Source organism: Oryx dammah, unplaced genomic scaffold (assembly GCF_014754425.2).
Source record: "Oryx dammah isolate SB20612 unplaced genomic scaffold, SCBI_Odam_1.1 HiC_scaffold_3, whole genome shotgun sequence".
Classification (NCBI taxonomy): domain Eukaryota; kingdom Metazoa; phylum Chordata; class Mammalia; order Artiodactyla; family Bovidae; genus Oryx; species Oryx dammah.
In genome coordinates this window covers 116,179,732-116,194,106 of record NW_024070187.1, presented here as the reverse complement: position 1 = coordinate 116,194,106, position 14,375 = coordinate 116,179,732, and the positions used below count along the sequence as shown (strand labels likewise).

The 14,375-nt window shown below is 51.4% G+C and overlaps 1 pseudogene; it reads right to left on the bottom strand.

Annotated features, from left to right (window-relative positions):
* Positions 1 to 1,949: 1,949 nt before the first annotated feature.
* On the bottom strand, positions 1,950 to 14,002 carry LOC120861639 (annotated as a pseudogene).
* Between the last annotated feature and the right edge of the window lie 373 nt (positions 14,003 to 14,375).

Sequence of the window (14,375 nt, the reverse complement as noted above, 5' to 3'; positions counted from 1 at the left end):
TGCTGAGATTCTTACGTGGTTTTCCCTCTTCAGTCTGTTAGTGCGGCAAATTGCATTCATTGTATTCCTGAGCTAAATTCCACTTGGTTTTTCTCACACAAGTAGCATCTGGTCCCTGTTATCAGGAATACAAACCCTTCTGCTCACTACACCTTGGTTTAGGCATCACCAGGGAAACACAAAGCACTCAAGCCCTGGATGGGACAGCCCCGCTCACACAGGGGCGTGACAGCGCAAGGCAGCAGCCGCACTGGCGCCAGGCCCCGAGCCGGCGGGCCCTTCCCAGCAGCTGCGATGTGGCCCAGAGCGCGCGCACCGCACGTGCGCGGCAGCAGCAGGACCCTGCCTCCCCCCAGCGTGGAAAAGCTACGGGGCTGGTCAGGGGCCCACGGCACACACTGTTAGGCAGAAAAAAGGAACATACTGTGAGCCTGAAAGAGGGGGAAATATTCAAGCGATAAGCAAAGTGCAGTCTGCAACTCTTCCCTTCTTGGCGAGGAGGGGCTCCTGAGGCCCACTCTTGTGCCGCCGAGGCAGAGGTTAAGAGACCGCCTTTCTCAGCAGGCACGACGGGCCCTCCTTTTCATACTGGGCTCACGTGATCTGCTGTTACTTTGCTGAAGACTTTTGTGGCTGGGCTAATAAGGGACATTATTTTTTGCTTCCTTGTAATATTTTGTCCTGTCTAGTGTCAGAGTGATGCTGACTTCACTAAATGAGTTGGGAAGTACTCCCTTACCTGCTCTGTTCTGAAGAATCTCTGTAGAACTGGTATCATTGCTTCCTTCAGTGTTTGGTAGAATTCACTTGTGAAGCCATATGGGGTTAGAGTTTTCTTTCTGGGATGATTTTAACTGTAAGTTGAATTTTTTAAAGTGGTTGTAGGGCTATTCAGGTTATATAATTTTCTTGAATAAGCATTAGTAATTTGTGTCTTTTGTCTATTACAATAAAATTTTCAGATTTGTTGGCATAAAGTTGTCCACAATATTCCCTTAAAAGTTGTGATTTTTATTGTATATAAAATATATCTCAATAAAGCTGAAAGTGTAAAAGGCTTAAAATTTTTTTGTTTTTTTATGTCTGTAGGATCTACAGTGGAATTTGCTCTTTCATTCCTAATAGTGATAATCCGCATTTTTTTTTTTTCTGGGCAGTTATCAAACTGCAGTCGATCTTTTATTACAGATAATTAAATCTCCCCACAAGGTTTTAAACAGCATCAAACACCATTTCATGTCTCTTAACACAGAGCAGACCAGGCATTCACTACTGGAACCAGGCAAGAAGTGTTCAGCTTCAAGGTCTGATCGCGTCGCACAGTGACCACAGCCGGGCTCCTTTTCTCGTGTTTTCCGACTGCGCAGCTCACACTTTTTTTCCGACCGCGCATCTCACACTTCTTGTCCTCTGAGTGGAGACAAAAGGTTCTAGTTCACGTTCTAAGTGCAGGAAGTTGAGAGAGACAAACTCCAGTGAAAACACATCAATCTCAATTCAACTCAGTTTTTTTAAAAAAAAAAAGCAAACTTAAATTATTTGTTTTGAGGAGACAAAGGGAAAGGAAGGCATGGGGTTCAGAGTCAAAACTGTGACAAAGACCAGCTGCTACACACGGCATGTCGTAGCTCTGGAAACGATCTCTTCTACGATATTTTAAAATAAAGTGGCTTTTGTGGATTTTTTCCTCTTTTGGTATTGTAAACATATGCTGTCAATAGTATCCTAATCTAACACTTTCTTCTTTTGCAAACAAAAAAAAATTGAAAGCCTTTAAGGCAAACGAACTCCTAAGGAAAAAAGAAAGTCATCTGTTATAAAACAGTGAGGATACCCAAGCAAGACCCCACTTAAGATTCGTCAGCATGAACTTGAGAGCTTTTGTCCGTTGTTCCTCAGAGTTAAACTGAGTTTTGATGTAATGGGAGCCACCACTGCCTCCTATGTCTTCAGTTTTGCCTTTCTCCACATCCATCCTGCGGGTGAACTCAGCAGAACTCATTAGTAACCAAGATCCGAGTCAAGTCAGTTCAGGCAGATGGGCAGGGACTTGGTCATGGGACCATTCACGTCATTTTATCTATTAACTCTTGGCAAGGTACAGCAGTGTATTTTGGATTTGCTTGAAAGCCCAGTATCAAGAAGGCTGTCACAAGAGCCTCGCTGTCATTGCGGAGTACAGGGACAGGAGACACACCCAAAGGGATGAGAAGCCTGGAGCAGAGGGTAAGCGCGGGCGGCAGCACTCTGCACTGTTTTCCTAGGCACCCCTCCCTCATGGGGAGCGGAGGGAGGCAGAAGAAAAGAAATGCTTTGTTTGGGGGAGATGGAAGCAGCTGAGCCTCACTCTCTGAAGTAAGGTGCCCGTCTGTCTCTGGGCTCCTACAAAATCTGACCGAAGAAAGAATTCCTGTATCTTTCAAGGACACAAGGGAAAACTTCCCTGAGACTGGAGAGCAGGCTTGAGCTCTGCACCAAGAAACCCCCCACACCATGGAAGCCAGCATTTTCTCCCGGGGTCAGGCGGCCGCGCGGTCTTGCTTGTAGTGCTGGACCCATCCTGCCCGTCAGGGTCTGGGATTTTACTCCGTTTTTAGCTTCCCCACCAGGCGTTCCATTCTTCCATTCTTCTGCTTCCATTCTTACTGTTCCTCCCATTCTGCTCACTCTGGTCCTGCTTTAGGTTCGTTCAGCACCAGGGAATACTGACCTTAGATTTGTCTGTCGGACTCCAGATATGAATGGTTTCCATAGGGAGCAAGTCGACACCTCTGAAATTTCAGACCCATCTTATTGGCCGGGGCGTGGAGCAGCAACACTGTCTGGCCCCAAGCAGCATTAATCTCATCCCATTCCACAGGAACACTGGGCAGCCGACCCAGTCTGAAGTTACTGATTGTACCAAACTGTCCACTATGCCAAGTGTGGAAAGTGGCATTAAAGACATTAGTTTTCTTCAGCTTGTCCAGCTGCATCTGGGCATGACACCTCTGGTTTCCTACACTCTCAGCTCATTATCCGGTTCTGGCTGTTGTCTTTTAAATTCACTGTTTTCCCTTTGATACTGAGCTTCCTCCTGATCCAATCTCTCAGCCTCAGCCTGGACCTTCTCGAGATTTTCTGCCACCATCTTCCGGTGTTTTTTCTACGTCTTCCAGCTCTTGGATCAGCCTCTCCTCCTCTAATGCCAGCTCCTTTAGCTCTAGCCCACGCTGTTCGCTGTCATCCTCACTCATTTGCTCTAAGATCTCCAAACAGCGTTTGCAGTTCTGACACTCATTTCCAGTGGCGTTGAGCTGAGTGTCCAGCTGGTCTACAAGAGTGTCTGTGCGTTCCTCACACAGAGGGTGGTCCACATCTGTCTGGCCTGACAGTGTCAGAAAGGCCCCCAGTGACCTTTAGTCTTAGGCTGAGGCTCTCCACGGTGCCGCCGTTGGGTGCCTCCCCGATCCGAGTGAAGCTTCTGGCACTGTCTGTGGACATCACCCTGGCTGGGGGGATGAATCTGCGAGAGACACCATCCTGGCGAGTTCCAATAAATGGCTCTTCTCCTGAGTTAGCCTCTTCCTCCTGGGTCTCTCCTGGTCTCAGCTGGGCTGTGCCAAGTAACGGGGCTGTGAGCTCCGGGATGGTGACCCGGTCCAGGATCCTGAAGCTCGTGCCCAGTTTCAGAGGCTGGCTGCAACATCGACACATGGTCACCTGCGTGGTGCTCCACCCCTCAGGACCCGGAGCCCTCCACCCCGATCCAGTCTACGGGGCGGGGATGCCACAGCCTCGGGTCTGTCTGCAGGCGGGCCTTCCGAGACTGCCACTGCCCCGCCTTCACGGCACTTTTCCCCTTGATCAGTTTGGCTAGAGGTTTGTCAGCGTTTGGTCATTTCCAGAAACTACATCCTAATTATTTTCTTTATTTTATATCTCATTGATTCTGCTCTTTTATTTTCCCCTCTTTTTTCTGCTTACTTTGGCTTTAGTTTGCTCTGTCTTTTCTAGTTCTAATTTGAGACCTTTCTTATTTTCTTATCAGAGAAGGCGATGGCACCCCACTCCACTACTCTTGCCTGGAGAATCCCATGGACGGAGGAGCCTGGTGGGCTGCAGTCCATGGGGTCCCGAAGAGTCAGACATGACTGAGTAATTTCACTTTCACTTTCCACTTTCATGCATTGGAGAAAGAAATGGCAACCCACTCCAGTGTTCTTGCCTGGAGAAGCCCAGGGACGCGGGAGCCTGGTGGGCTGCAGTCCATGGGGTCCAGAAGAGTCAGACATGACTGAGTAATTTCACTTTCACTTTTCACTTTCATGCATGGGAGAAGGAAATGGCACCCCACTCCAGTGTTCTTGCCTGGAGAAGCCCAGGGCTGGGGGAGCTCTTATACAATCTTTTAATGCATTAATTTCCCTTTAAGCATTGCTAAGTGGCTTACATCAACAATGAGTGAATTGATTCCCTTAACTTGAACTTGAATTCATTAAAAAAATTCTTTTTTTATATATGCCCCCATAACTTTTTACGGTGCTACCTGATGGAAGACACTAGAAGATAGTACTCAAACTGAGAGACAGGAGCTGAGGGAGCAGCTGGGTGGGGTGTGGGTAGATAGGCGGATAAACAGGACATGTGGCTAAGATAAAATACAAGAGGGACTTGGACCAGTGGTGAGCATGTGTCATGAACTGGAGAGCAAGACTAACCCAGCTCTGATCTGTGGTTAAAAAAGAAGTGAACTTCCCGTGCTGTGCTGCAGCAATAATCAGATTCAATGAGAATGGCTTACGACAGTCAAAGTACCCCTCACTCATGCTTCACAGTCGCAGGTCTGTCTTCTTCATTCTAGGACCCAAATAGCCCCTTTGGGGATGTGATGTGTTCAGCAAAGAGGGATAAAAGGCAATGGAGCCCCATGGCTGTTTAGAAGGGCCTTTCTTGCTTCCTCCTGAGACAGGCAGGGACCTGGGCCCCTTTGCTGCCATACTTGCACCTCACACATCTCTCCTCCAGCAACAAAATACAAAAAAAAAAAAAAAAAAAAAGACGTGGGACCAAAAATAACTGCACACCTGCTCACCTGGGCCAAATTCTGAACAGTCAGTTCAGTCGCTCAGTCATGTCCGACTCTTGTCGACCTCCTGAATTGCAGCACGCCAGGCCTCCCTGTCCATCACCAACTCCCAGATTTTACCCAAACTCATGTCCATCGAGTCGGCGATGCCATCCAGCCATCTCATCCTCTGTCATCCCCTTCTCCTCCTGCCCCCAATCCCTCCCAGCATCAGGGTCTTTTCCAATGAGTCAACTCTTTGCATGAGGTGGTCAAAGTATTGGAGTTTCAGCTTCAGCATCAAATTCTGAACAAAAGTTACCAAAAGACCAAAAAGATTTTTAAAAATCCAACTGCCACGTCTAAAGAGCCAGAAGCAAAAACAGGGTCAAGAGCAAACGCAGAGCACACGTGCCCCCTGCACTCAACATCACCAAAGGGCAAACCGCCTCAACTCCCCGCTGGCCCAGCCTCGGACACACCCCTACCCTCAGCCCACACAAGGAGCAGGCTCACCAGGGAACTTTTTCCAGGGAGAAAGTGAGCCAAATCCGTGAGTTTCAGTTCCTCGGTCGTGTCTGACTCTTTGTGTCCCCATGGACTGCAGCACGCCAGGCTTCCCTGTCCATCACCAACCTCCGGAGCTTGCTCAAACTCATGTCCACTGAGTCGGTGATGCCATCCAACCATCTCATCCTCTGTTGTTCCCTTCGCCTCCTGCCCTCAATCTCTCCCAGCAGCAGGGTCTTTCCCAATGAGTCACTTCTTCGCATCAGGTGGCCAAAGTAGTAGAGCTTCAGCTTCAGCATCCGTCCTTCTAATGAATGTTCAGGACTGATCTCCTTTAGAATGGACTGGCTGCATCTCCTTGCTGTCCAAGAGACTCTCAAGAGTCTTCTCCAGCACCACAGTTCAAAGGCATCAATTCTTCGGCGCTCAGCCTTTTTTGTGGTCCAGCTTCCACATCCGTACATGACCACTGGGAAAACCACAGCTTTGACTAGACGGATGTTTGTCAACAAAGTGATGTCTCTGCTTTTTAATATGCTGTCTAGGTTGGTCATAGCTTTTCTTCCAAGGAGCAAGCGTCTTTTAATTTCATGGCTGCAGTCACTATCTGCAGTGATTTTGGAGCCCAAAAAAATAAAGTCAGACACTGTTTCCACCGTTTCCCCATCTATTTCCCATGAAGTGATGGGACCAGATGCCATGATCTTAGTTTTCTGAATGTTGAGTTTTAAGCCAGATTTTTCGCTCTCCTCTTTCACACTCATCACGAGGCTCTTTAATTCCTCTTCACCTTCTGCCATAAGGGTGGTGTCATCTGCATATCTGAGGTTATTGATATTTCTCCCAGCAATCTTGATTCCAGCTTCTACTTCATCAAGCCTGGCATTTCACATGATGTATTCTGCATAGAAGTTAAATAAGCAAGGTGACAATATACAGCCTTGACATGCTCTTTTCCCAATTTGGAACAAGTCCAATGTTCCATGTCCAGTTCTAACTGTTGCTCTTGACCTGCATACAGATTTTTCAAGAGGCAGGTCAGGTGGTCTGGGATTCCCATGTCTTTCAGAATTTTCCAGTTTGTTGTGATCCACACAGTCAAAAGCTTTGGCATAGTCAATAAAGCAGAAGTAGATGTTTTTCTGGAACTCTCTTGCTTTTTAGATGATCCAATGGATGTTGGCAATTTGAACTCTGGTTCCTCTGCCTTTTCTAAATCCAACTTGAACATCTGGAAGTTCTCGGTTCATGTACTGTTGAAGCCTCACTTGGAGAATTTTGATCATTACTTTGCTAACATTTGAGATGACTGCGACTGTGCGGTAGTTTGAGCATTCTTTGGCATTGCCTTTCTTTGGGATTGGAATGAAAACTGACCTTTTCCAGTCCTGTGGCCACTGCTGAGTTTTCCAAATTTGCTGGCATATTGAGTGCAACACTTTCACAGCATCATCTTTCAGGATTTGAAATAGCTCAACTGGAATTCCATCACCTCCACTAGCTTTGTTCATAGTGATGCTTCCTAAGGCCCACTTGACTTCAGACTCTAGGTGACTGATCATACCATCATGGTTATCTGGGTCATTAAAATCTTTTTTGTACAGTTCTTCTGTGTATTCTTGCCACCTCTTCTTAATATCTTCTGCTTCTGTTAGGTCCATACCATTTCTGTCCTTTATCAAGCCCATGTTTGCCTAAAATGTCCCCTTGGTATCTCTAATTTTCCTGAAGAGATCTCTAGTCTTTCCCTTTCTACTGTTTTCCTCTATTTCTTTGCATTGATCACTTAGGAAGGCTTTCTTGTGTCCGCTTACTATTCTTCGGAGCTCTGCATTGAGACGGGTTCATCTTTCCTTTCTCCTCTGCCTTTAGCGGCTCTCCTTTTCTCGGCTGTCTGTAACAGCGGCCCTTCTTTTCTCAGCTATCTGTAAGGCCTCCCCAGACAAACATTTTTCTTTTTTGCATTTCTGTTTCCTGAGAGCTTGTCTGTCTTCACTCCCCTCTGCTGCAGCAAGGGCCCCAGTAAAGCCTCGCCTGAGCTTCTTGTCTGGCCTCTGTGATAGGGGAAGGCCAAGCACCCTGGTATCACTCCCACATCCCATTAGCCACAGGTCAGTTGCCTGAGGTCAGTTGCAGGGACGGAGCTGATGAAGTTTAGCCCTCTTACCAGACCGTCAGCCCCTGCCTTATGCCCCTGCCGGCAGTGGCATGTTACCCCAACTCCTATGCCCTCTAACTTGCGGCCACAGTTTCTTCTGGGCAGACAGACCCTTTGAGCAGAGTATTCAGTCACTGGACTTCCCAGTGCCCCTCGGCCCTTGCGCCTGTGGCCATCGCCTGAGTTTTCTTCTCAGTCAGTCTCACATCCCCTCTGAAGCTAGAGCCCACCCTTCCGGCTTGCTTTCTGTTCATGCGGACACTTCCATGGTGGGCCCCACTCTGAGAGTCACACTCAGGCCCCAGAACCTACTGGTCTGTTTCTCTGGGGAACCCTGGTTCATGCAGTAACAGCTGAACGTCCCCTGCAGGTTCAGGAAAGCTGCTCAAAGGGTTGGACCAACACCTGTTGAGGAGGGTGGGCTCCAGGTTCCCTTCATGTTCTCAGCTCTTTCCTCCTGCGGCCTTGACCCTGCCCTCACACTCGCCTTTTCCAGGACAGCCAGGTCTGGGCAGCCGCTGTGCAAGCCCGAGAGGAGGGAGTCGCGCCTGACAGCGTGGCCCAGCTGCCTCCCTCTCGCCAGGGTCAGCCGTCAGTGGCTCCAGGCTGATCCCTGTCAGCCTCTGGCCCTAGGATGAGGCTGTGGCTGGTTTAGACCAGTTCCATCCATGAATGTCCTTCTCCTCTGTACTTTTTCTTATAAAGACAACACCCAACCCAGTAGAAAAGGAGTGCGTCAAGGCTGTATCTTGTCACCCTGCTTAGTTAACTTCTATGCAGAGTACATCATGAGAAACGCTGGGCCGGTCGAAGCACAAGTTGGAATCAAGATTGCCAGGAGAAATATCGATAACCTCAGATATATAGACGACACCACCCTTATGGCAGAAAGTGAAGAGGAATTAAAGAGCCTCTTAATGAAAGTGAAAGAGAAGAGAGAAAAAGTTGGCTTAAAGCTCAACATTCACAAAACTAAGATCATGGCATCTGGTCCCATCACTTCATGGCAAATAGATGGGGAAACAGTGTCAGACTTTATTTTTTGGGGCTACAAAATTTCTGCAGATGGTGACTGCAGCCATGAAATTAAAAGATGCTTGCTCCTTGGAAGAAAAGCTATGACCAACCTAGATAGCATATTAAAAAGCAGAGACATTACTTTGCCAACAAAGGTCCCTCTAGTCAAGGCTTCGGTTTTTCCAGTAGTCAGGTATGAATGTGAGAGTTGGACTCTAAAGAAAGCTGAGCACCAAAGAACTGATGCTTTTGAACCCCAACTGATGTTGGAGAAGACTCTTGAGAGTCCCTTGGACAGCAAGGAGATGCAACCAGTCCATCCTAAAGGAAATCAGTCCTGAATATTCATTGGAAGGACTGATGTTGAAGCTGAAACTCCAATACTTTGGCCACCTGATGCGAAGAGCTGACTCATTTGAAAAGATCCTGATGCTGGGAAAGACTGAGGGTGGGAGGAGAAGCAGATGACAGATGATGAGATGGTTGGATGGCATCGCTGACTCGATGGACATGAGTTTGAGTGAACTCCAGGAGTTGGTGATGGACGGGGAGGCCTGGCGTGCTGCAGTCCATGGGGTCACAAAGAGTCGGACACGACTGAGCGACTCAACTGAACTGAACTGAACTGAATCCAGCAGAGCTCGTCTTAACTGGGTTACATCTGCAAAGACTGTAGGGGGCTCTGCTGATGACTCAGACGGTAAAGAATTTGCTGCCAATGCAAGAGATCCAGGTTCAATTCCTAGGTCGGGAAGATCCCCTGGAGGAGGAAATGGCAACACACTCCAGTATTCCTGCCTGGAGAATTCTATGGACAGAGGAGCCTGGCAGGCCACAGTTCATGGGGTCACAAAGAGTCAGACACAACTGAGCAATTACCACTGTGAAGACTGTTTCCAAACAGATTGCCTTTCACAGATTCCAGGCTGAAAAACAAAGGGCAGAAGTTGATCCACCAGGGCCTTCTTTACAGCTTTAAAAAAGATCAAGCCCCGTGGTGCCAGGGGGATGCCTGCCCTACTTCTCTGCCCCTGAAGCTCTCCTGTGACCCCTCAACCCGCCCCATGGAGGCGGAATGCCACTTGGTTGCAGTCATAGCCACAGGTCCTTTTCTGATTGAGTTAAGCGAAGCTATTAAAATTCTATAAGCTTGAAGGATTCCATCTCTTCTGCCCTCTGCCCCTGGATCCATGTAGGTAACGGCCTGGGTGAGTGTGGGCTGCTCCCAGCTCTGGCCAGGGAGGCAGGCAGTGTTGGCAAGGCCACCTGGCAGCACCCGAAGTCACGCCTTCTCTGGAGGGCTGGCAGCAAAGGTGACGCTCCCTCCATCCGAGCTCTCTGCTGTTCCAGGACTGGGGTGGAGAACAGACAGCGTTTCGATCAGTTCAGTTCAGTTACTCAGTCGTGTCCGACTCTGTGACCCCATGGACTGCAGCAGGCCAGGATTCCCTGTCCCTTCCAGAGCTTACTTAAACTCATGTCCATAGAGTTGGTGATGCCATCCAACCATCTCATCCTCTGTTATCCCCTTCTCTTCCTGCCCTCAATCTTTCCCAGCATCAGGGTCTTTTCAAAGAGTCAGTTCTTCACATCAGGTAGTCAAAGTATTGGAGTTTCAGCTTCAGCATCGGTCCTTCCAGTGAATATTCAGGACTGATTTCCTTAAGGATGGACAGGTTGGATCTCCTTGCTGTCCAAGGGACTCTCAAGAGTCTTCTCCAACACCACAGTTTAGAAGCATCAATTCTTCGGCACTCAGCTTTCTTTATGGTCCAACTCTCACATCCATACATGACTACTGGAAAAACCATAGCCTTGACTTGACGGACCTTTGTTGGCAAAGTAATGTTTCTGCTTTTTAATATGCTGTTTAGGTTGGTCATAGCTCTTCTTCCAAGGGGCAGGCGTCTTTTAATTTCATGGCTGCAGTCACCGTCTGCAGCATAACCTCCCCTCACAACCCAAACAGAAACATCCTGAGTCCATGAGCAGGAGGCTACGTAAGGAAGTCAGGGAAGCTCCACAGAACGGAACTCTGTGCAGCCCTAAAAGGTGATGGCAGAGCCGTGCCCTGGGTCTGGGTGCAGAGCCGCTGCCTTGGACGTGAGTGCAGAAGAGGCAGTCTGCAGGGAGTGGCATCGCCAGCAAGGGCAAAGCTCCTGCCCAGCACGGCTCTATGGGCCCACCAGCCCCTCCAGGGAGGCGGCGGCATGACTCGGCGTCACTGGCTCCCCAGCGACGTCACTTCTCACCTGCTCAGTGTCAGCTGAAGAGCTGCCTCCTGCTCGGTGCTGACCCATGGGAACACTGCCTCAGACCCCACTGTGGCCCCGGGGTTGTTCCCCAGGCGCTGCCTCCGGTCCACCTCAGCCCCCCAACCCCGACCACCTGCCTGGCACTGGGGGCGGGCACAGTCCCCCTTGGCTGCTTCCCCTGCCACTTCTTCCACCCTGGTGGGCAGGAGGCCACCCGGGTTTCTGAGTGACCACCCCTGCAGGCTGGGGCGCCCAGGCCCCGCGGGGAAGGGAGGTTGGAGGGAAAGCCACGACCGTGTCCCCCTTCCTCTCCTCCCTCCTTCCTCGGCTGTGCCAGGGCCCGTGGGCCGAGTGGTTGGACCTGCCGCCCGGCTAGCTGAGTCTCTGGCTCCTGGTGAACCAGGGTGTGCTCTCTGCCCAGCACGCTGTCCCGGGACTGCGTCTCTCCTGTGAGCCGTTTGCCCCGGGCTCTCCTCAGCAAATCAGCCACATGGGACAGGACCAGATGCCCCAAACTTTGGTGGCCGAAACAGCTTCATGTCTCATGGTCTGTGGGTCAGTCGTTTGGGCTGGGCTGAGCCGGGGACTTCTGCCAGTCTTGTCTGCGGGCACACTGCAGCCATGGTCAGCTGGCAGGTGACTGAGGCTGGAAGGCCAGCCCTTGGCCCACCCGGAGACTCAGCCACTCCATGAGCACCACCACTGCCCCTGCCACTGGGGGTGGGCTCACAGGGCGCCGCAGTCATCCTTAGTCTCCCTGGGGGCTCAGCAGACTCTGCAGGGCGGGGCCCGGGGTGTCCTGACCGCCTTCGGAGGAAGCACACCCTGCCTCCTGCTGCTGTGCCTGCCCTCTGCGTACCACGCAGCTCATGCTGCTGCCCTCCAGCCCCACCCCTGGAAGGGGGTAGATCCCCACTCCACGCTGCAGGCTCCAGAGCATCAAGACCCGAGTCTATGCTACTCTGAAGATTATGGCAGCATAGAGGGAAGAGGTTCCAGCTTCTGACACCACTGCCCAGACCAGCACAGACTCAGAGGGGCTCCCTCACCCTGCCCACTCCTCCAGCTCCGCACCCGCTCCCTCCAGGCCCCCGAGGGTGACCTCTGTTCTCTCCGTGTCCCTGCCTCCCCTGCCCCACGAGCTGTCTCTGTGCATGACAGCTGAGCCACGCAGCTCCTGGTTCCATTTCTCACCCCAAGCACCACAGCAAGAGGCTTGGTGACCAGAGTCTGCCCTGGTGTCAGGCAGTGGGTGGGGGCAGGGGTGCATGCCCACCCCAGCCTGGGTCCAAGCCCCTGACGCTTCCCTCTGCCCCCCACATCACCACCTCCCCCTCATCCCTCCAGTGACACACCTTGTAGAAGGACAAGGCCCTCTGTTTTCTGCACCACAGAGCAAATGATATTTCTGAACATGAACTCCGATTTCCTCACCCTTTCCATCCTCTTGCCTGGTTCATTTTAATTTCAGGGCACTTGCTCCTAACGAAATTGCATCCTCTTCACAGTTTGGGACAAGGACCTAGAACTCTCTCCATGCAGTAGCTATCCAGATACACCTTGTCAACAGCTCCCCAGGCGGACTTGCTGATAAAATCCCACCCTATGACGAGGTAAAGCTAGCAGGAACCTGGTGGAGCAGCAATCCCACAACTCCTCAGACCCCTTCCAAGCTCACCTGTGGAGAAGCTACCTGCTGTGCCTGATGGACCCTCGAACCCCAAGAAAACAGAAGCTCACGTCATCCAGTCCCATCACTTCATGGAAAATAGATGGGAAAAGGGGAAACAGTGAGGGGCTTTATTTTCTGGGCTCCAAAATCCCTGCAGATGGTGGCTGCAGCCATGAAATTAAAAGACACTTGCTCCTTGGAAGAAAAACCATGACCAACCTAGACAGCATATTAAAAAGCAGAGACATCACTTTGCCGACAAAGGTCTACCTAGTCAAAGCTATGGTTTTCCAGGAATCATGTATGGATGTGAGAGCTGGACCATAAAGGAGGCTGAGCACCAAAGAACTGATGCTTTTGCACTGTGGTGTTGGGGAAGACTCTTGAGAGTCCCTTAGACAACAAGGAGATCCAACCAGTCCATCCTAAAGGAAATCAGTCCTGAGTATTCACTGAAAGAACTGATGTTGAAGCTGAAACTTTGGCCATCTGATATGAAGAGCCGACTCACTGGAAAAGACCCTGATGCCCAGGAAAGACTGAGGGCAGGAGGAGAAGGGCACGACAGAAGATGAGATAGTTGGATGGCATCACTGACTCCATGGACATGAGTTTGAGCAAGCTCCCGGAGATGGTGAAGGGCAGGGAAGCCTGGCGTGCTGCAGCCCATGGGGTCACCGAGTCGGACACGACTGAGCGCCTGAACAGCAGCATGTGTGCACCGCACAGGAGCCTCTCACAGGAGCACCCCACAGGAGCCTCGCAGACACATCTCTCTACACACCTTAAAGGCACCCCTGAATGGAACATCTAATTGCATCGAGTCCACCCCTGGGGCTGCTCAAGAGCCTGGGACCCACCAGTGGGTGCGTTGAGAAGTGAGGGGGGAGAAGCCCCCCTGCAGGTGAGGTGGCCAGGCGCTTACACCATGTGCCCAGGGCTCCTCAGAGCACTAATGCCTCAGTTCCCATACCTTCGAGCACTTCAGGGGGCAGCAAAACCCACCAGCAAGTCACTGTGGGCCCCCTTCACGCCCACCCACTGCCACCAGAGGTCTCGCATGGGTGGTCTGCCCTGAGGACTTGCTGAGACCCTCCATCAGCGGTGCTCCGAGCCCAGTGCCAGGCCCTCTGCCCTGACACAGGGGAGAATCACTCCTTTCCTCAGCCCTGCGGAGGCAGAGAGAGGAAAAGCAGAAACAGGGAAGGTGGCCCCCGACAGGGTGAGCGCAGGGCCTGGGAAACACACCCCCAGAAATCCAGCTCCTCTCGGCCGTTTGGCTGGATGGCCACCTCGTCGTGGGCACAGCCCTCACGTCCAGCGTGGGCTGGACTCCAGCTCATGGTGGGAGGGGCTCTGGAAGCTTCCCAGGGCTGGATTTAGAGCGAGGTGACCCTCAGCCTGGGCCCCAGTCCGAGCTCTGCAGCTCCGGCCCACAGCACCTGTGCCCCTGCCCCACGTCTTGCTGCCCCCCGGCTGCAGACACGCTCCCAAATCTGGGAGAGCGGGGCCCTCAGTGCAGCCCTGAAAGGCCTCTGCTGCGTGAAGAAGCCGAGCCAGGACAGAGCAGCTCCAGGCCAGCGCCCTAAGCTCGGCCAGCTGGGCCTTTGTGGCTGATGCAGCTGCCGGGCACCCGCCCAGGACCCACACAGAAGGCCCCCCCGAAAGGAGACTGGTGCTGAGCAAGCCGGTGCAGCCGCGGAGGTAAGAAGCCGG